At 39.3% G+C, this 7,898-nt stretch overlaps 1 long non-coding RNA gene across 1 annotated transcript in view; it reads right to left on the bottom strand.

Annotated features, from left to right (window-relative positions):
• The window catches only part of LOC308178274, a 290,108-nt gene extending 282,210 nt beyond the window's left edge, over positions 1–7,898 (bottom strand). The window contains exon 1 of the long non-coding RNA XR_013939658.1: positions 6,188–7,898. This is a non-coding gene — a long non-coding RNA (uncharacterized lncRNA). The remainder of the gene's footprint in view (positions 1–6,187) is intronic.

The following is a 7,898-nucleotide window of genomic DNA, read 5'->3' as shown; positions in this document are numbered from 1 at the left end:
CTCTCTTTTTTTTTTAAACACTATTATCATTTATTTTAAAAGAGCTTATTTAGAACTTATCAAGAATTCATACACACTTATTCACCAGTGTAATTGCCTGGAAACTTTCAGCCTTTCTGGTGTGACACTTCTCACCTTGAAAGGGGCATTTGCATTGAGAGTTGAAAACAATTTTAAGACTCAAGGCTGAGAACACCTAGGATTGCTATTACTCATCTTTACCAGGCACTGACAGTTTTAAACCTCCCGAGTACTCAGATAGCTATGTAATTTCCTAAGGGAGTCAACTATTGAGAGACACCATTGTTTTCGTGTGATAGCACTTTCAAATCATTAGCCCACCAGATTCTATATGTATCTGTAAACAGGTATGATTTATAGCTTATAAGATGGAAAAAAAATCAGACTTAAAATATTATATTTTAACCAAAAAATGTACTCTGGATTTCTGAGGAAAATGCCTCATCACTTCGCTACTTATATTGGGATGGTACAGAGAGAGATGAGTAAGAACATCATCGTGGTAGGCACTGTGTAAACACAGAAAAAGACAATTCTTTTACAGAGAGCTTAAGCTCTGCACTGAAATATTTATTTGAGATATCACAAGGGACTGATAATGCAAAATCAAAGTATAATTGAATACTCTGTTCCACCATGCTTCAGGAAGAGGGGAATTACAAACAACCTGAAATTCAGACAAGCTTCCTACAGCCAGTACGGCTGGATCCACACACCATCAGGGATAATGTCTTCCAAATGCTGAAAAGGACAACAGGTTTGGGGTGCAAAACCAAGAAAGAAAGAAATCAGGCACAGCCATTAGATAATAAAACATGCTTTAAGAGGACCAACAGCCTTTCTAAAAAAAAAAAAAAGACTAAAATTAATAAACCCAAGACTTCAGAACTGCATCACTATATTTAATAAGGGGTAATTAATAAGCAAAAGTTCTCAAGGAGTCACACTGCAAACAAAACATAGATGCCAAAAGACGATTTTGAAGGATAAACTAAACTCAGCGCTCCCTAAACCCTGCTAATATTTACTCAGGAGATGTTCAAAGCCCATCCCCATTTAATCCCATTTAATTTAACTACATTGTTATAATCCGTGCCACTTAACTTCTTCACATTTAAACCACCAATTCTACACCCAGCATGTTCAAAGGCCCAGTCCTGTACAGCAGCCAGCGGAAGCCAACGCTGTTGCAGGAACTTTAGATGGTGTTATCATTAATAATTGACAGCAAGGACTAAGCAGCTTACAACGCAGCACCACAACTTCTCTCCGCTCTCACTCTGTATGTACGAATCACACAAATACCCCCCCCACTACAGGATGACAGCTAACTTAACACTGCTTGGGCTGCGTAACATTGTTTTCTAGATATCATTTTCTAGATAAATCTTTTCAAATTCTGTCAGTCTGTCTTTGCTAAATGCATCCAAGTTAGAAAAATAATGTTTGATCTACAGTAAAATCATACTTTCAGAGTAACTCACTGGCTTTAATTATAACATCACGGTGATCGGCTCCCCCGTCCCTGCAGCAGGATCACGCTACGATGCCGTGTTTCCGTGGGTGGCCTCAAGGCAACGCAGACCCAAAGCACAACGCAGGTCGGAGACATGTAGGAATAACTTGAGGTTCCTTAAAACATTATCTATAAATCAGCTGCCAATACAGGCTATCAATAGCCCAGCAAGAGAAAGCGACTTTTTTGTTTGCATTTTCAAAAATAGAATTATATGGTTTGGGATTAGGTTGACGTGAAATGGAATGCTTGTGAAACCGAGAACACCCCAACAAAAAAACTGCAATTCACTTCGTTTCTGGTTGAATTACAAATTCAACTTAGATCAATTGATAAATCTAAAGTTTGAAAATGATGGTGATTTCAAAATAAATTATTTTTTTAATCAAAAAATCAGAATACCTTTCATTTGAAAATGGTTAAAAGGAATGGTGATTTGTTTCTGAATACATCATTTTATAAAATTTGATTTAATTAATGAAAAGCACTAATGTCAGCAAGTATTTCTCATTTGTTTCTGCTGACATTCTGAGCTGTGTTTACCTGGTGTGGCAGAATTTTATCCCCAGATATTTTAACTTGTACCATAAATACATGGAGTGGGTGACTGCTCACAGGACACGGTGTTGTTATACCACCTGTGAAGTCCGACTGCAGAATGAGCACTGAAATGCACCAGATCGCAACTTTAAAGTCATCAAGTTCAACCTTCAAAGAGCAGAGCTTCAGAAAAATATCATCCAACGTCAATAATAAAACTCTTCTGGAAGGATACTTATCATACTCAAGAGATATGTGGTAAGAAATTCAGCCATGGTGTATTCTGCTAGTAACACCACCCCCATCTAACAATTAGTCTGTCTAAAGGAAAGGAAGAGAGTATATTTACAAGGCTTATTCTGTCAAACCTCCATCAGTCTTTTTCCTATTTACCCTACACAAAGCAGCAGGAGAAAAAATATTCCCCTCTGCTGCTATAATCAAAGTGATTGTGTTTCACATCAAAAACGTTTGTTTTGTTTACTACATGGATTAAAGGATTAAATTGTAGAGGAGTGCTCGGTCCAGCATTTTGTGCTTCTGCTAGAATTCCGCTGCCCTTAATCTGCAGATCATTGACACAGTATATTGATAAGATAATTTTCCCATTACGGCTTGCTTGTTTGTGATGTACACAGAATTAAGTAACAAAAAGAAGATTCCCAGGTCTTTTTCTTGAGTGAGGTTAATTCCTCAGCCAGCTTTATTAACAAGCCTTGTATCTTGTGCCCGAGGATTCTCTCTTGCAGAGGATAGCATGAACATTCCCCTCTTGAATGCATTGTTACAGGACACTTAAAGGAGATTGTCCAAAGGAGAGAAGCAAGGTCTATGCCTGTTCCTAGCTCTGGTACAGTTAAGTGAAACAGAATTGTAATGTTTTGAACACCAATCTGTGGTTAAACGAACTTTCTGTATGCTCTTTTTCTGCCCTTTTGGGATGTCCAGCAAGACCAAGGGGTGTTTGCAGGGCATGGTGGAGCCCCTGCCACACACTTGCTGCATCATTGGCAAGAAGAATGGATTTCATTTTGATTCTCAACTGACTAGAAAATAAATTCCTCTTCCAGGTTGTCCAAGAATCCATTTCTTAATGGAGCTTCAGTGAACTGAATCTACACTGCGGGTCAGTGAACTACTTTCAGAGGACCAGCACTGATCAGCCAGACTGCTGTGAGAACTGCCACAAGATCCTGACACTTTCTATACCAGATGAGCAGATGTTTTCTGTGCAAGGGGATCCAAAGGCATCCCATGCAGTCACCTATTATTTCTGCAGCCCTTCCTATATTAAAGATAAAAGCAACATTAACCAGATACACCATACTCCCTGCTATGTTCCCAGTTCTCTACAGCTTTTGCTTCAGGAAATACTGACTTCATAGAAGCAAATATGGCATTATAAAAGCTAATCCAGCATTATTGCCTAATGATCACGAATGAGGAAAATATATTAACAATTGTCCCTATCACTCTTTTATTAATCTTTTTATATTTTACAGGGCATGCATTGCTGGGGTGCTGTTGTTGTTTACAATTATTATGCCTTTAAGGTTTATTTTCCATCTCAGGCTTCTGCTCTTTTGTGATTAAATGCATAAAAGCAAGTGGAAAAATAATTATGTAATTTATGTTCATACACTTCCTCCCACTGGCATGCTACTTCTTGACTGCAATTGTATTTGATTCATGAACAGCTACCTATTAAAGATGGGGGGGACAGATACTGCAAATCCCTAAGAGCAGTCATGAAATAATATTTCAGCTACACCACTGATGTCAGGTCCATTTGCACATTTTTATCGCTGATTCATGTTCTCTAATCTACAGTTTCAACTGACAGCATTTATCCCTGTTACTTTTGAATAATATTAGAAGTAGGTATAGAGGTGAATCATACCACTCTCATGTGTGCTTCCCACTATTGATTCACGCAAAACAGGAAGATAATTGTTAATCAAATCTACAAATGTAGAGAGGAATTTTGAAACTAAAATAATTAGTTTGTGTGTTTGTGTTGTTTCCCACTCTAGGACAAGTGTAATACTTCAGAAGTGCTAAAACTAGTATGTATAAACTAAAAGGGAAAATTTCTGTTAAAGGTATAGGGGCAACATTTGTCTTTTAGGCCTACATCTATTTCCTGGGTGATGAAACTAACCTTAAATGAATAGCAAGATATCATTTACACAGCAATGACACTAATGACATGACTCTGCACTGGACTTCCCACTGTGCCAAGCACTGTTCAAGATTTTCCCTTTATGTGAAAGGCAAAAGAGTGACAGGAAAATCAAAAGCAGAAGGGGGTGAAATAACTTGACCAAGATGATACGGTGAGTCAATGGCAGAATCAGAAACAGAAGCCTGATCTTGAAGTTTTCCAGCCTGTGCCCTCACTCAGGGACATCAGAGTTTCCTCTGAGTCCTCAGACAGAGGCATTTTAAACTAAGTTACAACTCACTCAGCTGCATTCCACTAAGAATGATCTGCAATCAATTGCAATTCTTCATTTAAACTACACTTAATTCTGCATCAATAAAAGGGAGAATTTTAAGGCTTAGATCAGAGAAAGTTACTTCATTCTTCAGCAAATTCATGACATTCTTTGACTAAATGACATTTAAAAGTAAGAGAAACTGACAAGTTGAAGGTAATATTTTTTTTTCATTGCAGAGGAAATCCATCAGTGCTTTATCTAATTGGAATCTGGAATGAAGGGTTATGCTATTAAGCTATACATAAGGTGCTGTTAACAAAAACACTGAAATCTGTTTCTCTTTTTTCACACAGAGCAGGATTTAAAAAAAAAAAAAATCAGTGCAAACCTTCTTCTCTAGCATCACTTACCATGCTGCAGTAAATGCCAAGAGCTATACAAACATAGCCTAACCAAGTATCCATGCTTATTCAGCAACAGCCTAAAACTTTACAAATAGATTTCTCAAATAAAATTTTCATTTAAGAACTGGGTTTTTAGACTTTGAGTTCCATCGGCCCCACTAAATGACAACTACTGCACTGATCTATAAATGCATTTTCATAAAGAAGGCACATCATCTGGGGGTAAAACCACAGTTACCAAAGCCAAGATCTCATTCTGAGGGGATTTTCAAGAGAGAACAACACACAGAGCTGAGCACTGTTGTACCTAAGTCCTACTGAAGCAAAGTATCATTTTAAGGACATCAGTCAGGTCACAGAAAAGAACTGATGAATCACATAGTACACATAACTCCTAAAAACAGGTCAGACTGAAAGCTAAACTGGACCTTCTAGATAGCTTTCTCTGGGTGAGTAATAGCCTACTCCGTGAGCTGAACACAGAAATTCCTATCTGTACTGAACCAGCCCTCAGCCTCACATCCGTCACAAAAAGAATGAAACACACACTTTGGTGTTCTCAACAGTTACCTTGTTCACAACCTACCAGCCTAGTGAAATTGCCAAAGCAGAGGCAAACAAGTCATCATTTTATCCCAAACTGATGTTTTCTTGCAAAGCTGTAGAAGGTTCAGGAAGATAGAGTCTTTTTTCCAAAATCACCATATCAAAGGCAGACAGCGGATGGTCAGAGAAAGGGTCCCCACTATTTCAGCCCCCTGGTGCTCTGTTTAATGATTTTAGATCCATTTCCAGAGCACAAAAAAAAGTCACAATACATATTTTGATAGGACTTACGATGTTCTGCTGAAAGAACTGAACACTGAAAGCTATGGAAGACAGGCCTAGTCGTCATGGTAATTCTTATGATATACTGTCTTTAATCCACATCTAATCCATTTACTTTTTTATTATTTGTATTATTATTGTGATCTTTCCATATCCTATGTATCTGTGCACATCTATACATTTAGTCTCTGCTAGTTCTTGCAAAATATGTGTAGTAGAAAGGCAAAGGAGGCGGTAAGGGACCATAGAAGTCTAGAAGTCTAAAAACCCATTTAATTCCAACAAAATTATGGATAGGCTGCCCAGACTGTAGTACCTTAACAAGAAAGGCATGAAGCCTAGTTTAACTGAAAGCAACACTATCTACCTATGGGCTAAAAAAAGAAACTATGTTTACATCCATCCCTCTAATTTTCAAACCCATTTTTTCCACTTACTTCATACTGGAAAGTGTGCAACACTGGCAGAGCTTGACAGGAACCCTGAAGTTCTGACCCACAGTACTCTGCAGAATCTTGCAAAGATGAACAGCAGTGCCCTTGCATGTTCAAGATAATAAAAAAAAAGTACAGAATTTATTGCAATAATATAATGCATGAGATTTTAAAAAACAGCCTTTAAAATAATGTATGCGCTTAGTTTACAGAATTTTGATATGTCATCTTTCTTTACACAGTAACTGCTATTTTTCTTAATGCAGAAAGTAATGGAGACAGCCATTACACAACAAAACAAAATTTCAGTGACACCACCAGACCTCAATTAAAAGTTCTGTGCCACTTGCATTGCTTCAAGTGATGGTTAAGCAACAGTGACCCACTATAAAGTGGTTTATGAATTGTTACTGCTGAGAACTCTCGCTGAATAAGCAGAATAGATTCTTTAATGCCACTTTCTTACAAACAGCAGCAAGGACTGGAGAGAGACAATAATTAATGTGTTAGTATCAAGAGAAACAAAGAGCCTGCAAAGGTCTCTGTCCTTTCCCAGATAACAGACTGAGAAAGGTTCTTTAATATAGCTGGCACAGTAATGGCTCATGGAGGCTGGACTGAGGGCAAACAGTGGTTGATTGATTAAGGTACAATTCTGACAACATCTTAGAGCCTGGATAAATATCTTTTCCTAAAAAAATAAAATTAGGCTGCAGGCAGCAAGAGAGGCCTGGTCATTAGTGCCTAGGGCACACTGATTCTAAAAGTCAAAGCAAATACCACTTCTAAAAATAACAAATGTCTACTCCATGTCCAGAAGCACAGGAATCGGGTGGATTGGAAAAGGGCTTTTATTGGCACTTTGTTATGACAGCTGACTGCCTGGGACAGTTTGAGTATTCCTCCGAGAAATCCAACCGGCACCGATTAAACTGCAAGTTATGTATTTGCACAAAGTGCTGAAGGTGTTCACGTTGTTGAACACAAGAAATAAACAGCCTCTGCCCAAAGGACCTCATAAATCCAGGCTATGCTGCCGAAACACAGGATAGTGGAGAAAGCATCCACGATAGTTATTGCTTCTCCCCTGGAAATGCAGCCCTAGCTGGTTATGAACCAGCAGAAACTTTGCCCTGGCAGCAGGGTTTGCACCTCATTTCTTGTAAGGAGCGCGATAAAATCCTTCAGGACTATACAAGGTCAGGACCAGTTTTATAGCTCACTCAAAAGAAAAAATAAAATTCAAGAGCATATTAACTATATGTAGTGCTTCAGCAGGTCAGAGGAAAAAGCACAACCTAATGAAAAGCCCCAGGGGTGCTTTTTGCAGCACCAAGACCTCCTTTAAGCAGCGCTCAGGACAATGTCCTCAGAGCCCCAGCCACCACAAAGTCACCGTGGCTAAAACTATTTGCCGGGCTGCTTCTTGGTGGCAGAGACACACTCCTGGAATTTCACTTAATTTTATTTACTGCCGATTAACATGAAACCCCAATTACCGATTCAGTTACTGAGGGAAGAAAAAAGTCCTTCCTTCCCCTCTCGGCAGGTTGGGCGCCAGCCCCGCCGCCTCCTCCCGGGGTCCCTGAGCCTCACCTCAGCCGTGCCCCGTCCCTGCCCGCCCCGCGGGAGGCCGAGGGCAGCGTGCACCGCCCGGCCAGCCGCACCTGCCTCCTCCTCCTCAGCTCTCTGTTTCTTCCTGCAGTCCCCCTCT

This window comes from Anser brachyrhynchus (genome assembly GCF_964034855.1).
Source record: "Anser brachyrhynchus genome assembly, chromosome: 15".
Lineage (NCBI taxonomy): Eukaryota > Metazoa > Chordata > Aves > Anseriformes > Anatidae > Anser > Anser brachyrhynchus.
The sequence above is the reverse complement of the archived record's forward strand: the minus strand, read 5'-3'. Positions and strand labels throughout refer to the sequence as shown.